The sequence below is a fragment of the Schistocerca piceifrons genome, chromosome 7 (assembly GCF_021461385.2).
Source record: "Schistocerca piceifrons isolate TAMUIC-IGC-003096 chromosome 7, iqSchPice1.1, whole genome shotgun sequence".
NCBI classification, from domain to species: Eukaryota; Metazoa; Arthropoda; class Insecta; order Orthoptera; family Acrididae; genus Schistocerca; species Schistocerca piceifrons.
In genome coordinates this window covers 281,373,279-281,395,636 of record NC_060144.1, presented here as the reverse complement: position 1 = coordinate 281,395,636, position 22,358 = coordinate 281,373,279, and positions in this window count along the sequence as shown.

The following is a 22,358-nucleotide window of genomic DNA, read 5'->3' as shown; positions in this document are numbered from 1 at the left end:
CTTCTTCAGAAACGCTTTCCTTGCCGTTGCCAGTCTAACATTTTATATCCTCTCTACGTCGACCATCATCAGTTATTTTGCTCCCCAAATAGCATAACTCCTATACTACTTTAAGTGTCTCATTCCCTAATCTAATTCCCTCAGCATCACCAGACATAATTCCACTCCATCCATTATCCTCGTTTTGCTTTTGTTGATGTTCATCTTATATCCTCCTTTCAAGACACTTTCACATTCTGTTCAACTGCTCTTCCAAGTCCTTCGCTGTCTCTGACAGAATTACATGTCATCAGCGAAACTCAAAGTTTTTTATTTCTTCTCCATGGATTTTAATACCTACTCCGAATTTTTCTTTTGTTTCCTTTACTACTTGCTCAATATACAGATTGAATAACATCGGGGAGAGGCTACAACCCTGTCTCACTCCCTTCCCAACCACTGCTTCCCTTTCATTCCCCTCGACTCTTATAACTGCCATCTGGTTTCTGTACAAATTGTAATTTTACCCCTGCCACTTTCAGAATTTGAAAGAGATTATCCCAGTCAACATTGTCAAAAGCTTTCTCTAAGTCTACAAATGCTAGAAACGTAGGTTTGCCTTTCCTTAATCTTTTTTCTAAGATAAGTCTTAAGGTCAGTATTGCCTCACGTGTTCCAACATTTCTACGGAATCCAGACTGATCTTCCCCGATGTCGGCTTCTACCAGTTTTCCATTCGTCTGTAAAGAATTCACGTTAGCATTTTGCAGCTGTGATAGTTCGGTAATTTTCACATTTGTCAACATCTGCTTTTTTTGGGATTGGAATTATTATATTCTTCTTGAAGTCTGATGGTATTTCGCCTGTCTCAAACATCTTGCTCACCAGATGGTAGAGTTTTGTCAGAACTGGCTCTCCCAAGGCCGTCAGTAGTCCTAATTGAATGTTGTCTACTTCCGGGGCCTTGTTTCGACTCAGGTCTTTCAGTGATCTGTCAAACTCTTAACGTGGTATCGTATTTCCCATTTCATCTTCATCTACATCCTCTTCCATTTCCATAGAATTGTCCTCGAGTACATCGCTCTTGTATAGACCCTCTATATACTCCTTCCACCTTTCTGCTTTCCCTTCTTTGCTTAGAACTAGTTTTGCATCTGAGCTCTTGATATTCATACAAGTGGCTCTCTTTTGTCCAAAGGTCTCTTTAATTTTCCTGTAGGTAGTATCTATCTTGCCCCTAGTGCGATAAGACTCTACAGCCTTACATTTGTCCTCTAGCCATTCCTGCTTATCCATTTTGCACTTCCTGTCGACCTCATTTTTGAGACGTTTATATTCCGATTTGCCTGCTTCATTAACTGCATTTTTATATTCTCCCCTTTCATCAATTAAATTAAATATTTCTTCTGTTACCCAAGGATTTCCACTAGCCCTCGTCCTTTTTCCTACTTGATCCTCTGCTGCCTTCACTACTTCATCCCTCAGAGCTACCTATTCTTCTTCTACTGTATTTCTTTCCCCTATTCCTGTCAATTCTTCCCTGATGCTCTCCCTGTAACTCTGTACAACCTCTGGTTTAGTCAGTTTATCCAGGTCCCATCTCCTTAAATTCCTAACTTTATGCAGTTTCTTCAGTTTTAATCTACAGTTTACAACCAATAGATTGTGGTCACAGTCCACATCTGCCCCGGAAATGTATTGCAATTTATAACCTTCTAGTATCTCCTGTATTCTTCCATGTATACAACCTTCTTTTATGATTCTTGTACTAAGTGTTAGCTATGATTAAGTTATGCTCTGTGCATAATTCTACCAGACGGCTTTCTCTTTCATTTCTTAGCCCCAATCCATATTCACCTACTATGTTTCCTTCTCTCCCTTTTTCTACTGTCGAATTCCAGTCACCCATGGCTATTAAATTTTCGTCATCTGCAGAGCTAGTTGGCATATAAACTTGTACTACTGTAGTAGGCATGGGCTTCGTGTATATCTTGGCCACAATAATGCGTTCACTATGCTGTTTGTAGTAGCTTCCCCGCACTCCTATTTTGTTATTCATTATTAAACCTACTCCTGCATTACCCCTATATGATTTTGGATTTATAACCCTGTATTCACCTGACCAAAAGTCTTATTTCTCCGGCCACCGAACTTCACTAATTCCGACTGTATCTAACCTTAACCTATCCATTTCCCTTTTTAAATTTTCTAACCTGTCTGTCCGATTAAGGGATATGATATTCCACACTCCGAGCCGTAGAACGCCAGGTTTTTTGCTCCTGATAACAAAGTCCTCCAGAGTAGTCCCCTCCCGGAGATCTGAATGGGGGCCTATTTTACCCAAGAGGACGCCATCATCATTTAACCATACAGTAAAGCTGCATACCCTCGGGAAAAATTATGGCTGTAGTTTCCCCTTGCTTTCAGCCGTTCGCAGTACCAGCACAGCAAGGCCGTTTTGGTTAGTGTTACAAGGCCAATTCAGTCAATCATCGAGACTGTTGCCCCTGCAACTACTGAAAAGGCTACTGCCTCTCTTCAGGAACTACACATTTGTCTGGCCTCTCAACAGATACCCCTCCGTTGTGGTTGCAGCTACGGACGGCCGTCTGTATCGCTGTGGTACGGAAGTCTCCCCACCAACGGCAAGATCTATGGTTCATGGAGGGGGGGGGGGTATAGACGCTTTACTGCATAATTCTGAGTGTAGAAGGGTGGTTTGCCTCTTTCGCACAACCTTTTGTGGTCGTAGAGAAGATTAGGGCCAGCGACATTGAACGAGCGAGTAGCACCGCACTATCAAAATCTGACATAAACTTCATTCTGCACAGGATTGCCAAAAGCAACATGACAGTGGTCCATGTGGCTCTTTAAATACCAGTTCGCCTTACATGAAATAAGGCCGTTGCACGAAGAGGTTTCCGAAAAACTTCGTTAACGAAACCGTGAATGGTGAAAACGGGTGTCCATCGTATCGCTGCTGTGCGCCTCAAGATGGAGGCTTCAGAGCTGAAGTTAACATGTATGGTCAGTACCCTACCCACCAGTGCTTTTATTTGCGTTTTAAACTCACCTGAAAGTCGAATACAGCGTTAGCGTAGAATCGATTAAATACATCTGCAAATACTTGAATAAGGGAAGTGAAGAGGCGACATTTGGTTTTCGTGCTGATGGTGTCGAGTTGATCAAATATTGGTCAGGCGGTGTATTAGTATCTCGGAAGAGGTGTGGCTGATACTGGGTCTCCCTGTTAACGAGCTTCATCCTACCGCTATGCACTTGTGTGTTCATTTAGATAACGGTTAGCGAATCTATTTCCGTCCTGACGATGTGTAGAAATGTTACGAAAATTCTCATCGTACCATCGTCTTTGCTTATTTCTATCTGTGCCAGAAAGACAGTTTTTCTCGAACTCTTATGTACGAAGACGTTTCATCCTACTACACTTATAAGAAACCAAGAGGCATTTTCAATTGGTCAACCAGTGGAAGGGTTTCCTGGCATTTATCAAGACCCCGCATTAGGTAGCGTGTACACTCTCCATCTCAATAACAGCGAATGATGTTACTCGAGCTTTATACTGCACACACTTCTCAGAGCCACAGATTCCTAATTTCGGAGAACTGTAAATGGCGTTGAACATTCTTTCACACAGCTTGCAGTGCGCTGCGTCTGCTATACGACAACCGAAATTGGGAAGAAACGCTCGAAAACGCCGTCTCAGTCGATTGCCTCATTTTTTTGCTGTTACGATTGTATTCTGCAGACTTTCCTGTCCCGCGCTGTTGTGGGAGAAATATCAGTGACATTTATTAGAAGATTTTCAGTTGCGGCTAGGCACGATTATGGAGACAGTGCAGCAGAATCTTATGAGAGTGTTGTCAATCGCTGCCTTCACTCGCTTCAACATATTGTTGTTTCTATTGGTGGCAATCCTTTGACACATTACCGTCTTCCAGGTCCGCAGGAAACCACTGACGGTCCGCGAGTTAGACGCGAGTATGCATATAGACAAATTGTAGATTTACAGCAAAGTCTTCGATTGTGAACCATAATATTGGGACTCTTTCAGATGAGCAAAAGTCAATATACGACAAAATAGTAGGGGATGTTAATAAACATGAGGGTGAAACCCTTTTCCTTGCCACCTGTGGTGGTACAGGAAGAACCTTTTTGACTCAGTTACTACTGTGGGAAATCAGATAACAAGGGAAGATAGCTTTAGCTATTGCGCCTGCTGAGATTGCTGCTACCTTACTTACTGGAGGGAAAACTGCGGACTCTATGTTGAAGATATCTTTGGACCTGACAAATACGAAACCCAAGAACTCTAGCATGTGCAGTATCGTGAGATAGCGACCAAGTGAAAATCCTTGCTGAGTCTAGCTCTATCGTTTCGGACATTACATCATGGCACCAGAAGCGCTGTGAAAGCAGTCAATCGCACTCTGCAGGACATCCGGCGAAACGGCCACATCACGAGAGGCGTCACTGATTTATTTTGTGGTGATTTCCGTCAGACTGTAACACTTGTTACTCGAACAACTGGAGCAGATGGCGTGAACGCATGTGTCAAATGCTCCTTGCTCTGGCCACGGGTACAGAAATTGACGAGAAACATGAGGGCTCAGTTGAGTGACAATCGCAGTACGTAGGAGTTTTCGGACGTTTTATTATAAATCAATGAGGGCATATTGCTGGAGTCAATTGCGTTAATGACTCCCCCTGAGAGCCTTTGCCTAATTGATTCTACGGTGGAGGAACTTCTTCGTTTCGTTTATGGAGATACATCGCAAATAACACGTCACGAGGATTCTTGGCTTTGTGAACCAGCGATACCGAGGACCAAAAATGATCAAGCGGCTCCTATACACCAGAACATTTCGGAAAAAAATTATGGCAATTAGGTGGGATATCAGTCCATAAATACAGTTATGTACTGGACCGAAGCTACCACTTAATCGGTAGAGTTTCTTAATTACCTTTCTGCATTCGGACTCTCCGTGCGTAACATCGCTCTAAATGTGGGTATTCCGATTATGCTGCTGGGCAACTTAACCTCTCCGAAGCTGTGTGATGGAAATCGCCTTAATGTAGTGTCGCTTCTTCATAATATTATAGAAGCTGAAATTCTCACCGGCTGTGGTGCCAGTGAAATAGTTTTCATGCCACAAATACTCCTCATTTACAGTAATTTGCCTTTCCAATTAAAACGCATGCAGTTTCCCGTGAACATGTGTACCGCCATGAGCAAGGATAGGAGCTTCGAGCCACCAGCGTCGACCTGTTGACGAACTGTTTCTCACATTATGCCCGCACACCCACCGACGTCGCGACTGCACAGATATCGCTTCGACATTCGCCCCTGATAGTTAAGAACCATTCCCTGCCGTGTGGGTAGGGCATAAAACATATCTGAATCAGTTTGCGAATCTAGTCGTGTGAACTAACAGTTGAAAATTGATAGCGTTCTTCCAGAGATGATTCATACACTTTCAACCACGACGGGTCGAAAGACACTTTTTTTTATTACTCTGGAGAACAAATTTATAAATAATTTGTTTCCCTGAGTAATTTGATTTAGTTACTTTAGCAGTCTGTATGCATTCGTTGAATCCTATTAAATATATTTGTAAAAGTTTTATTAGCTTCCTTTAATAACCATCGAATGTTCACAGATGTTATTGTCTATGTACTAGCTCATTATGGAATTTAGTAAATACTGGGAATGTCTCGTATATTTCTGTTTTATTGACACAGTTAAGTTCTTAAATTTATGAGAGATGGCACTGTGGGATCAATGAAAGGAGAGTTGATCCTAGTGTGTATTGTTTCGGTATGATAACAGTCAGTCAGTACTACATTCCTTCGTGTAGCTAATCAGCAATAATGTGCTTTCCCATGAAAATGTCCTTTGCCATTAATGCCCGATAAATTATAAATCAATTCTCACGACACGATATTAATTATGGGTTCGAATCCTTTCGATGTCTGTTCAGCACACGTTTAGTCTTTTAACGGGCACTATTTTTCACTTCACGTTTATTAGCGGAATCACCTTGACCAAGAACGGCAAAGATACTAGTGTGATAAAGTCCAGACTATTTTCGGCCTCAATACTCTTTAATAATTAGCATACAGCGAATAAAGTCTTAATTCAACACAAAAGTTTCCGTATTGTCAATAAATCTCTTCACAACCGTAAGTATATGCTCGTAGCGTTTCGCTTAACACGTACAACCTTTCACTTGAATATCAATGTTTGTACACTCAATCTCTTCTAATTAACTCCGTTTCTGAATTTATCCCAAAATAATCTATTCTCTACCACTCCAATGTCAAATCCAGTTCTAAGAATACAGTTTAATTAGGCTTCTAATCTCAAAATTCCGAATACCACGGAAGAACTACGAACACACACACCACCGCTGAAAACAAATCTCAAGAGACCTAACAATGCTGCGCATTGGCTTATATATTCCATTCAAAACAAAAGCTCAGTTATGTCTTCCTTGGATTCCCTTTGTACTACCCTGCGTTGCTCTATTTCGAATATCTATCCCCTGTGAAATTTTTACTAACTATTACTTCAGCCGGCAGCTGTGACCGAGCGGATCTAGGCGCCTCAGTCTGGAACCGCGTGACCGCTACGGCCTGCCCCGGGCATGGAAAAAAATGACATGTTCCACATCCACAGGATCTCCTCAGCACGGATCTATGGAACGGAAAACAAATCTAATCTAATTTATTCTGGATGTGTGAGATGTCCTTAGGTTACCTAGGTTTAAGTGGTTCTAAGTTCTAGGGGACTGATGATGTTAAGTCCCATACAGCTCAGAGCCATTTTTCAACTATTACTTCGAAATACTACTACCGTCTTTTGGCTCTTAGGGCATTTCGTAGTACAGAATTTAATCTAATGCTCGTTTCTGCATAACCACTCTCTAAAGGGCGGTTACAACATGAGCAACACTACGTAGCTTGCTAGTGGATCACTAGATCAGATAATTGGTTTATACTGGTTCCTATGGACAATACATCGAATGTCGTACATAAAGAAAATCTTTAATTTTCGTAATTTCTTGAAATGAATAATAGCCGTATCCAGGTCTATTAGTGTTTCGTACGTCAGATATCTGTATCTGTAATTACAAATACATAAATTTTTTACCGTTGCGTCCTTCTGATAGCTTCACCTTTAGTTATTTACATCTGGTTTCTCGCCGATAGTAAGCTTCAGGATTTTTCAAAATCCATGCGGGTTCGAGATCCACGCGAACGTAATCACGGGCAAAAGCAGGTATTGAATAAATCATCGAACAGTTGGCAATGACTTCCATAATCCACACTCTCTCACACATATAACCCCTGGAATCTCAAGCCACAATTTAGAAATCCTGAAAATGCTAAAACGTGTGTTAATCCTCAATTAATCACCACAAAAATTGCTTAAAGGCACTAAAACATCTTTCTAATCAAGCACAGGTTAAAAATACTCAGAAAACAAAAGGGTCTACAAACCAATCCATTAAAACATTCCATCAATGATTAGAGAAATAATAATCCAAGAAAAATCATATTCGTAGAATTAATAATAAAAATGAGCTCATGAAATACGGAAAAGAACCTCAAAACTTTGTAATGCTCTTTTCCGTTCTTAGTCTAACTGTATGATCTACAAATTATATTCAGAAACACATTCCCCACACTATGAAAAACTACATTCCCTTCATCATTCGTTTTTCCACAAACACAACTAACTCTCCTATTAATGTGACAACATGACAAATTAATGCAAGGGAACAACACATACGATATCCCTAAAATCTACCACATTTCGAGGTCGACCCACACACTGTAATCAAACTACCATAACAGCTTACTTCATAATTAGTACAATTAATATAAAATTCACAATTTTAACTTCCATGGTACACGATATAATGAATAAACTAATAAAATATGTAAATCTCATTATACTGGTACTTCTAATGCATGCGGTAGCACATGTGTAGTTTGTGTGGATGTAACTGGTTTCACCGTATTCTTTCTATCCCCGCCTCTCTTACTCGAGGATGGCACTGGTACGCCTCTAAAAAAATTTCCGAAATATACGACCGTCATACGGGTCGTCAACTACAGACTGATGTTCGCCGCCGAGGCCACCTCAATAACCTGAAAGGCTCTTTATACTCTTCCTTTGTTTTCCGCTTTGGGGGTCTATGGGTTTGTCAAAATTACCCATCGACCAACACAAAACTCTGGCAGTTTAGCATCGAGTAACCCTAGTCTCTCTCTATGTTGAAGGGCCACAGTATTGACTTTTTGCACATATTTCCATACCTCTATCAATGTTTTCCTTAAATTTCGCGCTGGTTTGTCATTTTTCTCCAAATTAGGTTTCATAACTTCAAAAGATTATGGCAGTTTAGGACCATATACTACCTCATATGACGGTAGGACTGTACTATCATAGGTTTTAGATCCATAAGCATTATCATGTATAGCAATAAAGCATCTCTATCATTGTGACCGCTAATCATCTAGTGGCTTACGGGAAACGTACGACCGAAATAGATAATATTTACCTGCAATCATCGAAAAACAGGTTACACACGCAGGTATGCCTTCAGAATCTGAAGAATTTTTGACAGCAGCACAAGATCAGATCATAGTGACAATGGGGCTACCGGAAGTATGTCCTGAAGGAGGAAGGAGAAAATGGTAGCTTTAGGAAACGTCGGATTCAGGAGGAGACCATATGATACATGGCACTTGGATGTAAAACCTTAGCCACCACGGAAATTTGATGAGATCGTCTAAATAATCCATCAGAAGTTGTGACTGCAACATCAATCAATGAAATATATTTCTCCATGCTACAGATATGATCCTCCCACTGTTGTAGTAAATGAAAATTTCAAACTTTACTGACAAAGCAACTAAATAAACGATAGTACCAACCGTTACAATAGACCTGAAATAGCAGAGATTAGTAAGGCATAGTGATTCACCTTCCTTATAGAGATTACTGCACCCAGCACCCTTAATTTGTAAACTACCTACAATGAACGAGACAGCTAATTACAGGGATCTGACAGGTGAAGCAAAAGCATCTGGAAACAGAAATCAGCAAGATCATCTTTGTGGCAAAGTGGGGCACCGGTTGTCGTCCCATAACATAGTGATTGGTTCAAATGGCTCTGAGCACTATGGGACTTAACTTCTGAGGTCATCAGTCCCCTAGAACTTAGAACTACTTAAACCTAACTAACCTAAGGACATCACACACATCCATGCCCGAGACAGGATTCGAACCTGCGACCGTAGCGTTCGCACCGTTGCACACTGTAGCGCCTAGAACCGCTCGGCCACTCCGGCCGGCCACAGACAGTGAAATCTAGCTACTATCGATTTGGGGTTTTGGTTAAGGCAATTTTCCACAAACGCTGAATCAGGCTCCTTCAATCCCACCTTGACAAAATTCCAAGTAAATAGATGAAGAAGCAAGCTAGGTCCTTACTGTCCCCAGTGAACAACACAGGCAAACTTGAAAACACATGGTGCTGATTACCCTTTATATGAAAAACGTCACACAGGGTAAGTAACATTTTGAAGGCAAAGGGTTTCTCTGTGTTTTTCTAAGTCAGAAATGAGTTTTATTGCTAGAAACATCCAGTGTTTCATTTGGATATTTCTAGTAATTCAAAAATGAGTATTATTGTCAGATTTTGTGCACAAGACAGTCAAATAGGAATATTCTTTGGTTATCACAGTGTTTCCAGTAACAAAACTCTTCGCAGTTTGTCAGAAACTGAACTCAATGCACTTGATGTGTGGGGAGTTACCGACTAAATAGCGAGCCAAACATATGACCGAGGGTCAGTAATGGCAGACGTGGAGGTGTCTGAAATTTTGTTAAACGAAAGTGGCCATGATTTATGTTTTAGCAGCGCTAGGCTGATAAACTTAAGGTAGTGCTGTTACATCATTTTAAAAATATCAGAGCCGTTAGGAATCTTCTAGCATTTCATGCATTTGTTACCAATCCCTCAGAGAAGACCCAATTCATAGGAATAAAAGGCTTTAGACTGCTTCAACCCTCTACAACACGGTGGAATTTAAATTCACATGCTGTTTAGCTAATGTTCATGCAGTAATTAATGACTTCACTAAGCTGGCCGGAGTGGCCGTGCGGTTCTAAGCGCTACAGTCTGGAGCCGAGCGTCCGCTACGCTCGCAGGTTAAAATCCTGCCTCGGGCATGGATGTGTGTGATGTCCTTAGGTTAGTTAGGTTTAATTAGTTCTAAGTTCTAGGCGACTGATGATCTCAGACGTTAAGTCGCATAGTGCTCAGAGCCATTTGAACCATTTTTTTTTTACTTCACTAATGGCTTGGGTTAACACGTTTTAAGTTGTGTTTGATGTTCCTTTAAACCTAGAGGTGTTCTGCAATTGATCACGATTAAACTGCTACAGTCTATATAAAAGTTCCACTACATTTGGTGTCGGATACTTCATCTTCAAAGTGGCCACTGAATGCAAGATTTTGTTCGCCCAATATTCGATTACGAATCTCTTTTGTTTCACAATCTCATTATGTTTGTGGCACCCTCAGAAACTGACTGTTGAGCTCGTCTGTGAGCAAGTAGCTGGAAACTCTCTAGATTCTAGAGGTGACTTCTTGGATTTTAGTTACTCATTAACTCTGGCAGATGCTGACGTCCAGTCTTTTTCTGTTCGAGATCAACCAAACAAATATATTCTAACCTCCCCACAGAAATAATAATTAAATGAATTTTTAAATATTGTAACCTCTGAACAAAATTGGTTCCCATTTATTGTCTCCGTGCAGAAATGCATTCACATTTAATGTACCCACAAAATTCTTTTCTCATTTACTGTTAAGTTCGAAACAGAAAAACTCCTAAACCCCGAAATAAAAAAGAAAATTCAGTAAACTGATAAATTTTATGACGACAGCAGCGCTGCGCCACGGCCCTGTACTCTGAATATAAAAAAAAGCGAAAATTCTTACCTCAATAAAAACCGCGAATATATCTGCTCTTACCTAAAAATTTTTTTCGGCAAAGTTCCGTGCAAAGCTGGCCTGTGCTTTGTGATTCGTGAAAGGAATAATTATTCATTGGAAAAATCTTTAAATTGAAATGAATGCTTTTTTTTTAAATAAATTACTTTATATTATTAAAATTATTATTGGGGCATTTTTTAAAAGAAATTGGATGACAGTTAACATACATTACTAGATATGCGCAAGGCTGCTTCTTTACCTTCTACAATAATACTCATCCTCCAGAGTCCCGACCAGAGCAGATTGCACACAAGCGCAGACACGCGCCGACTACTTGTAACGCCGGAAATGCATATCCTCCTATTTCCATCTATTGTACTATAAACTTTCTTCCTTATTTTGTTACCTGAATATATGACATATCTGTGCCTTTATATATTGTAATTGTTTTATGTTGTGGATTGGCAAGAGAGCCAACCCACTATGAGAGGAAGCCGAAAGGCACGCGTCTTAGCTCACGCAGGCTGGCGTGAGGTCTGGAACAGGTCAAGGAAATTAGACTAGCAAAAAAGGACGTAGCTGTGGAATACTTAACTTTAATCGGTACATGTTTTACAGCATCAATAGTAACTGGTAATGGCGCCTTCCTAGGTCGTAGCAAATTACGTGGCTGAAGGCTATGCTAACTATCGTCTCGGCAAATGAGAGCGTACTTTGTCAGTGAACCATCGGTAGCAAAGTCGGCTGTAAAACTGGGGCGAGTGCTAGGAAGTCTCTCTAGACCTGCCGTGTGGCGGCGCTCGGTCTGCAATCACTGATAGTGGCGACGCGCGAGTCCGACGTGTACTAACGGACCGCGGTCGATTTAAAGGCTACCACCTAGCAAGTGTGGTGTCCGGCGGTGACACCACATTCCTCCCCCGCAAATCGGCGTACGGTGGTGGCATAAGGCTTCCGCCCGCCGTGGGGAGGACCCCATGTTGACGTATGCGACGAGGTGGGGAGCCTAACAACAGGCGAGGCTGTGCCACCCGCACCCTGCCATGCGGACCGAGGGGAGCTAGGAAACGCCTGAAAACCTGCTCCAGGGATCACGCCAACATGTGGTGTATGCGCCCGTAGAGAGACAGGAGGGGCCGAAGGGTCGACCTCCATCGGGCCGGGGCACCCGACGGGCGAAGATGGTCCGGAGCGGGCAAGAGTTCCATGCCGGAGGACAACTGGTCACGGGAAGCGATCGGCGGCGCGTGACCCAGGGGGGCGCCCGGCGGTTGCAGCGACGAGTCCACTGCGGACGTCGCCGGCGGGAGAACAGGCGGCGCGTCGCCGTGGGGCAAAATGGAAGGCAGCGTCGGTAACACCTGGGGCTGAGGCGAGCCAGTAGATGGGTCCCCAGGGCGCAGACCGGACGGCACCGTCGCTGAAAGCAGACGGGGAGCGGCAGATCCCGTGCGACGACAGAGGCGCAGCTGATTGAGATGTCGACGCACCTCACCAGAGGCCCCCAAAACCAGATACATAGCGCGGCCGAGGCAGCGAAGAATGCGCCCTTCGAGCCAACGCCGTGAACCGCGATAGTTGCGGTAGTAGACAACGTCGCCTGGAGCAAAAGCAGGTGTCTGCCGCTGCACAGGAACCTGATGCGGCGGATGTAGCAAAGACATCAAGGTGCTATGAGGGCGACCGTGAAACAACTCAGCCGGCGAGCGACCATCTCGAGGCTGAGAGCGATACGATGACAAAAAGAGCAATAACGCGTCCTCCCAAGAATTCGACTCTTTCAACTTCAACATCTGTGACTTGAAAGTCCTGACCAATCGTTTGGCGGCACCGTTTGACTGTGGCGAAATCGGCGCGGACGTCAGATGTTGAATACCATTGGCCTTGCAGAATGACTGAAATTCTGCGGACATGAACTGTGGGCCATTGTCGGAAACAATAGTCTGTGGAAGATCTTCAATACAAAAGATAGTGGATAGCGCTTGGATGGTGGCAGATGACGTCGTGGAAGACATCCGGACAACAAAAGGAAAATTACTGAATGAATCTACCACAACCAACCATCGAGCATTCCAGAATGGAGCAGCAAAATCGATGTGTAAGCGTTGCCAAGGGGAAATGGCTTTTGGCCATGCAAAGAATTTCCGCGGTGGTGCTGATTGTTGTTCGGCACACACCATACAAGAAGAGCACATATTCGTAATCGCGGCATCGATTCCGAACTAAGTACAGTGCTGACGAGCAAGTTGTTTCGTTCTCACCGTACCCCAATGTCCTTGGTGGGGAAGCCGTGAGACAGAGGACTGTAACGAACGTGGGACCACGACCCTGGACTGATCATTATCAGAACGCAACAGCAAAACACCACGTCGTACAAAAGGTCTCTCCTTGTGAGCAAAAAATCGGCGAACCAACGGATCCCCTTTCCATGACTTTGACAAGGGCCGTTGCGTAGCAACAAAACCCAGAACAGTAGCAAGGACAGGGTCGGCAGCTGTGGCTGTAGCTACACGACGAAAATCAATCGCATCGGCGTTTCCGTGCTTAGCAGTGGACCAATACAAGATATCGCAGCGGCACTGCGAGAGGAAAATAGACCAGCGAATGAATTTCTGCGCTGTACGTGGAGGTACAGGCTTGGTCGGATGAAAAAGCGATGTCAATGGTTTGTGGTCTGTGATGATGGTAAAGTGACGACCATACAAGAAATCATGAAACTTTGTAACACCAAATACGAGAGCCAATGCTTCTTTCTCGATCTGTGAATAATTTCTTTGCGCAGACAAGAGCAAGTTGGGCGCAAAGGCAATAGGGCGATCGTGCGAACCATCGTTGTGCGCAAGCACAGCACCGATCCCGGAATCCGATGCATCCACCATCAACAAAAGGGGCTTCTGGGGATCGAATGGCGTAAGGCAAGTATTGGAAAGCAATGCCGATTTCAAATGGCGAAAGGCGCATTCGCATTCCGTCGTCCAGACGAACGGAACACCTTTACGGCGTAAGCGATGAAGTGGAGCTGAAATGGAAGAGGCGTGGGGGATATATTTATGATAGTAATTTATTTTTCCCAGCACACTCTGTAGCTGCTTCAAATTCGGCGGCGAAGGCAAGTCTTGTATGGCACGGAGGTGCTGTGGACTGGGATGTATGCCTTGGGCATTGAGTACATGTCCCAGATAGGGTAAGTCACGAGCAAAAAACACACATTTGTCCTTCCGCAAGCGAAGACCATTTTGTCGCAAGACCTGAAATAATGTTCTGAGATTGGCTAAATGTTCTTCTTCCGTCTTTCCGGAGATCACAATATCGTCCAGATAGTTTGCTGCAGTAGGGACCGAAGCACAAACAGTTTGTAGATATTGCTGAAACAATGCAGGGGCGGATGCACATCCGAATGGCAGTCGTTTGAATTGATACAAACCAAGATGAGTGTTAACCACCAAAACGCGCTGGGAGTCTTCGTCCACCGGTATTTGCATGTACGCATCTGCTAGGTCCAACTTCGAAAAATATTTACCTGGGCACAGTTTGTCAAAAAGATCTTCTGGGTGGGGTAAAGGAAAAGTTGCAATCACTAGTTGTGGATTCACTGTTGCCTTGAAGTCCACACAAAGTCTCAATTTTCCAGAAGTTTTAGGCAAAATTACTAAGGGTGATGCCCAGAGAGAAGCCTGCACACGTTCTATCACACCTTGTGATTCCAAATCGTGTAATGTTTTTGCGACCTCATCACGCAATGCATGGGGAACATTGCGCGCTCTGAAAAATTTCGGTTGCGCGTTTCCTTTCAGTTCCAAATGTGCTTTATAGTTCTTAGCGCAACCAAGGCCCGGTGCAAAAAGTCTGCAAATTCTTCACATAGACGAGAAACACTGTCTGAAGGCACAGTCTGGTTCCCTGATAGGACCTGATTGACTATAGACAAGTTAAACAACTGAAATAAATCGAAACCAAACAAGTTCACTGCAGAAGAACGAAGGACGTAAAATGACACAAGTTTTGTTTGTCCTTTGTATGTTGCAAGAAGGCTGCACTGTCCTAACACAGGGATCGCTTGTCCTGAATAACTACTAAGCTTAACATTGGTGGCACGCAACGGAGGTGTGCCCAGCTGTTTGTACGTGTCTTGATTGGTCAGTGAAACTGCAGCTCCGGTATCGAGCTGGAATGGTATCACTTTGCCATTAATGTCCAAGTCGACAAAACGTTTATTGTCCTGTTGACGACAAGAGCGACTGTTTCGTGCAACGTGACCGACATTGGTACAAAATCACTTGTGACTTGACAGGACCTCCGGCGATGTCGACACACACTAATTGTGGGACAAATACAGTCACTGTTAGAGAGAGTGGCACTGGGCGGAGTGGAATTAACTATATGTATTTCCATGGGCGAAGTGTCGCGAGCCTGAATATCCTTGGTTCGATTCCGATTCCGGCGCGAAGCAAAGGTCCTGGAATGGATTTGAGTTTCCGATCTTAGCTTTTTCTGGCAAACATTCTGAACAAGGCCTTTTTTATTACAGAAAAAGGAAATAGCCTGGCGTGACGGGCAATTCTCACGCGAATGTCTAGTTGCACACAGCGGGCATGATTTTAGCACTGCATTTGCTTGCTGGTGCGGTACACGTGGCTGAGAGCCAGGTGGCTTTGGCGCGGCCGGGTGCGAGGACTGTTTACTGTTCCGTGCAGCTCGCCCGGCGGGCCTGTTAACCTGACACATGGGTGGCGAAGTTTCAAATGATTCCTGAGCAAAGTCAAGTGTTTCCTGCCGATGCAATATGTCCATCACTTGTTGAAGGGAGGGATTGACTAGTTTCAAAATCTGTTCCCTTATACGAACATCAGAAACCTTCTGTGCAGTTGCATCATGCACCATAGTATCTGAATAAGGGAGTCCACATAGACATTCAGAAGCACAATCCCTAGTAAGGCCTTGCAAGGTTGCAACCCACTCCCTATTAGTCTGACCCGCTGTACGTTTTGTACGAAAGAAGGTATACCGTTTGGCAACTACATTGACTGATTCTTTGAAATATACATCTAATGCAAACAAAATTTCGTCGCAGGACAGAGTTGCTACATCGCATCGGGGAAATAATTTGACTATCACATGGTAGGTGTGCACACCGACGGACGACAAAAGAAAAGGCTGCCGCTCGTAACCTTGAATTCTTTAGGTGGTGAGATGGAATCCAAATTGGCGTGACCACTCCGTCCAGCTTTCCAGTGCCGCATCAAAAGGACTAAAATGTGGTGCAATGGCGTGTTGTGGCTGCGTGAGCGGTGGAGCGGCGGCTGCCGCATCACTGCATTGCACGTTGACCCTGGACGAGCTGTCCAAGGCCATCCAGTAGGGCCTGCGTCTGCTGATTCTGTAAGCGATAAAATTCGGACAGTACATCTGGAGATTGTGGCGATGCCATTACACAAGTAAATCAGGGCAGTATAGTTACGAACGCGTATTGGCCTCGTCGCCAAATGTTGTGGCTTGGCAAGAGAGCCAACCCACTATGAGAGGAAGCCGAAAGGCACGCGTCTTAGCTCACGCAGGCTGGCGTGAGGTCTGGAACAGGTCAAGGAAATTAGACTAGCAAAAAAGGACGTAGCTGTGGAATACTTAACTTTAATCCATAAATGGTGAACATCGCTCTTGACGGTACATGTTTTACAGCATCAATAGTAACTGGTAATGGCGCCTTGCTAGGTCGTAGCAAATGACGTAGCTGAAGGCTATGCGAACTGTCGTCTCGGCAAATGAGAGCGTATTTTGTCAGTGAACCATCGGTAGCAAAGTCGGCTGTACAACTGGGGCGAGTGCTAGGAAGTCTCTCTAGACCTGCCGTGTGGCGGCGCTCGGTCTGCAATCACTGATAGTGACGACACGCGGGTCCGACGTATACTAACGGACCGCGGTCGATTTAAAGGCTACCACCTAGCAAGTGTGGTGTCTGGCGATGACACCACATTTTACTGTTTGCATATATATGCACTTATGTCGACTTATAATTGGTTTGTTTTGCGAATGTTATTTGTATTTATACGCTGGGTCTGGCCTAGGGAAAACTATGCTATCGAACGAATACATCGATAGGTCGTATGAGGAACCAAAGTGTTTAGGATCTTTGGTAGTGTTAACTCTGTCGCGTGGAGCGTGGGCAGAGGGGGGTCTGGCTGGGGTGGTGCAGTGGAACAGGTGTGTTGTGTGACGCTCCCGCGATTTGTCGCGCTTTCGGAGTTGGGCAGCATGTAACTGCGCTCGACTTGCTATAATAGTTTCTGACACGGTGTCGCGGACGGGAAGCATTAGCTGGCGCACATCAAGAGCCCGTTTCGCCTGGTGACCGTGTCGAGAAGAAGGCGCGCCAACATCCAGCTTCTGCAACAGCGACGGCCGACAATGAGTGACTGTCGCCACCTCCTCGATCGACGGCTTCAAACCTTCAATCAACCAATAAGGAAGACTGGAACCACGTAAAGTTTTAGAACTGTATGGCAGACCTCAGCTTTTCAAACTGTTCAAATCACAGAATTACAGCAACGTAGCATGAACCTTTGTTGCTCATTTTCCCAATTGCATTACCGAGCAGGGTGCCTTCCTTTTCCGGAATGAACCAGAGTGTCGTTGAAATTTAAACGCCAGCATCATTCGATTTCACTGCTTTAATTTCAAAGTTCAGTTAAGGTATTTATAGCTGGCTACAATATTTAGATTACACAAGCACAAATTAAGAGTGCGAGTTTTGTTACCGTATTTTAGCTTACCTGTGACTGCAGCTCAGCTTGGTACGTACTAAATATTACTATTGTTAATTGTTCAGAATCATTTAATTCAAGTTCAAAGTTAAATCTGTTATTTCTAAATTGCGTAGATTCAAGTAGATATTGAAATGATTGTTGAGGTAATCCAAGACTAACCGTATCTTACTGAATTTCGATGTGCTTCAGAAAGAAAGCTCACTATTAACTTTTGCTGAATTAAGTCAGAGTGTAGCGAAATTTATTACTTCTGACAAACTTTCAGTTTTCACACTACACGTGTCAACCTTGAGCTGCCACGCTTTTAGTGTTAATTATATGTGTAATAACCTTTCTTTTTCAGTTACTATAGTAATTGTCCTTAGGACTGGCGACCATAATTTCCCCCAAATCTCAAATATCTAATTAGCGCCAGTTAATTGTTAACGTGACGACCACACATTTACTTTCTTTATTAACTTTACCCCTTTTCAAAATTAATTTCCAGCAGTTTCATTTGCATTTTTCCTTTCATAGAGATGTAACAATTTCCTCCCTCTTACCAACAAATTAACTTCGGTGACGATTGCTTTTCCCAAATTTCCGTTAGATACACGCGGTTTAATTTTTCACTGTCATTAAGGTCGATAAGCGAGGGGGAGGTTACATACTGCCAACTCACACAGACTCCTGTCGACTACTGCCGACTCACGCAGACTACTCAAGACTACTGCCGACTAGCGACAAGCAACAACTAACTACATACTGCTCTCTGGTCAGAGACTCTCCTAAGTCTTGCCTGTTGCAGGCACCGCATATAGCGCATACCTCTTACATAACCCTCCACGGGGGGGGGGGGGGGGGGGACAAAAATTTGGCAGCGATGGTGAGTCAATTGGACTTGCCATGAGCAACAAATTTTTCTTACTTAACTAAGTTTACAATCACAGAATATATACATATATATAAGTGCAGAACATGAAATAAAATATAGTGCACATGCACTGAGTACAGAACATATCAAGCAATGACAGAATGTGTACGCAATGAGTACAAAACATACTAACAAATGACAAAGGTGCACACGCACTGTAGTACAGAACATATCAGCAAATCACAAAATGTATCGGCAATGAGTACAAATCATATTAACAAATGACATAAAGTGCACACGCACTGTAGTACAGAACATATCCGGAAATCACAAAATGTATAGGCAATGAGTACAAATCATATTAACAAATGACGAAAGTGCACACGCACTGTAGTTCAGAACATATCAGGAAAACACAAAATGTATACGCAATGAATACAAATCATATTAACAAATGACATAAAGTGCACACGCACTGTAGTTTTTTTTACTATTTTACTGGAACTAGGATAGGAAAGGGAAGGATTGCATCATGGTTGTAGCACATTAGGTTGCACGCAGCTGCACTGAAAGTCCATATCTTTCTGCAGAAGCACAACACCAAGTGAGACAATCTGAAGTTCTTTTCCCTGAAGTATTAATCAGTGTAGCCAAGACACTGAAATGTCGTATTAATATTCCATGTTATCATTTTGGTAGTACATTAGGTACACCAAACAGTGGTACCCCAATAACATCTCCATCGCTCAAGGTGGTGGACAGCATGTCATGTCAACACCACGATCTTGTAAGGTACACCAACGTAGAATTAGTGCAAAAACCAAATATAGTGCTCCATGAGCATGAGGATAGACAGGACAAACGGATATTACAGTAATTTCTGGTAATTAGATCAGAAGGTGAAGGACATTATGTCTTATGCCAGTCATCATTGATAATTACACTAGTCTATCTACTGATTTCAGTAATTCGTCGTGCTCATCGCCCAGTTACTGAACATTTCTGTCCCATGTATGAAGTATTACAGAATAATGTTCATAAGTTATCTGTTTACAGAGAACATTGGCACTCATTGACCAGTTAAAAAACCATGAGAAGTGATCATTCAAAACAGGAGCTAATGAGTGTAGCATCAAGCTACTAGTATTCATATATATAGCATAAAAGTGACATAATACAAATTTAAAATATAATAAACAGTGGCATTCGTTGGCCAGCAAGTACTGAGTATTACAAAACATTTTTCATCATTCAAGTGACATATGACATATTTAAAAATAATTATTGGCACTCAGTGGCCAGTTACAAACCATCAGAAGTCATCATTCAAAACAGGAGCTAATGAGTGTAGCATCAAGCTACTGGTATTCATATATATAGCATGAGAGTGACATAATATAAATTTAAAATATAAGAAACAGCGGCATTCGTTGGCTAGCAAATATTGAATATTACAAAACATTTTCCATCATTCAAGTGACATATGACATATTTAAAAATAATTATTGGCATTCATTGGCCAGTTACAAATCATCAGAAGTCATCATTCAAAACAGGAGTTAATGAGGGTCGAGCATGCATGCATTATTACAAAATATCATTCACTATTACTCAGAACTCATCATTCAAGTGACATAAGACATAATTAAAATGTAACACTCTGTAACTATTACTCAAAGTCTGTGATTAGAAAACATCATTCAGTATTAATCATAACTTTTTTAAATTGGTAGCATTATTTGGGACTGGTAATACATTTTTTTTGTGCTAGCAATGCATTGCGTTGGGATCGATAATTAATTGCTGGGGCATAATAATTTTTGCATTTGACTTATTGCTCCAAATGAAGATGTGTAATGTCATTCGTCATGAGTCAGCTGTAGCAAGGTTATGAAACAAATATAGTATATGTGATCACATTCATGAATGACACAGGTTTAATGACCAACTGCTTATAGCACATTAATTTCATGAATAATTTCTCCTGCAAAAAATACAAAATGGATTATTAAACTGAAAGAAGAAACGCATATTATGCTGAAAAGTAGTGAACTTCGAATTAACAGGTAATGAAATGTGTAATAAATATATATGTTCTCTAGCTGTTCTTTCCAAAACCTTCAGTCATCATACCATGCGACATAAGACATACTGTCAAGACGAACTGCAATAAATACTTAAATAACCACATAGCATAAATACATAAACTTCAACATTATCCTCATCTGCAAAGAAAAACTTCATTATCCATATCATCATAACTCCATTATTATCATCACCTGTAAAGAAAAACTTCATTATCCATAGTAGCATATTCTTCATCACTATTCATCATCATTCATTATCATCTGCAAAAAAGTAACTTCATTATTCATTATACAACTATTCATAGTATAAAGTTCTTTGTTTCTAGCATATTTCATCACTAAAACTAAGATGTGTAGTTCTGTCTGACAGTCTGCATCAATCGCCTCGTATTCTGAAAGAAAACATTAGTTAAGACTGCTATCATATGATTTGTATAGTATATTCTTGTTAATGCTTGTTAATTCTGATCCATTTACTCTTCGTGACGAGGTATTGCATTTTCTTTCGTTCATTGCGAAGGTGAAACTCCGATAATTTATTTCTTTTACACGTTATTTCTTTCTGAAAATGATAAACAATGATTAATGTCTTGCATTTAAATCATATACCCATTAAATAAAAACTGGTTTCTAGTGATATAATTAAGCATACAGCATAGCATGACAGAAAACGTAATATGTCAAAAACATAGACAGTGTTCAGGTGCAAAATGTACACGGAGTATCACAATGTAGCAGCAAAAAAAAAAAAAAAAAAAAAAAAAAAATGTAAAATAGTCACGATTTTGAGATATCATAAGGGAAAATGTCAAAGTCAAGTGGTGTTTGTTATATCTTAAATATTTCATAGTGCATACAAACAAAACAGGAAAACAAACATACATACATGAAGAATGGAAAAGGTGCACGGTCTGATGCGTAACGACAAGAAAAGCGACGTGCTAACCTTACCTTGCCGGACACTTGCCAAGAAAAAATACGATAATCATCAGTAAGTAGTCACATAAATATAATTGCATAAGTGGTCATAAAATGTGTAAGTTCATCTGGAAAAATGTGCACGGTCTGATGTGTAACGACAAGAAGAGCGAAATGCTAACCTTACCTTGCCGGGCACATGCCAAGAAAAAATACGATAATCATAAGTAAGTGTTCATGTGAATATAATTGCATAAGTGGTCATAAAAAAATCAGGAAATGGCATTACTGTGTGTTAAATCATAAAGTATGTTCATTCAGTAAAGGGTTTGATGTTGGAGATATGGTGATTGCCTTTGGTTTTTCTGGATCTCAGAGTTTCGACGTGTACTACATTGGGGTGTGGAATGCTGCGAATTCGATATGGATCTTCGTATAGAAGCTCAAATTTACTGCATCTACTTTTTCCTCTATTAGATACATAATGTGTGCGTACTAATATCTTCTGTCCAATGTGAAAGTCACGGCGTGTACAAACCTGTTTTTGCTGTCTTCTCCGGCGCTCTGCGGCACGTTTGATGTTGTTCAGCGCAAGGTCAATTATTTCATGGTGTCGTAGTCGACAAGATGCAGGAAAGGTTCCTAATTCTTTAATTTTGTTAGGTGGTTCAACATTTTTCAGTATAACAGACGGAGATAGCATAGTAGATTCATTTGGTATGGAATT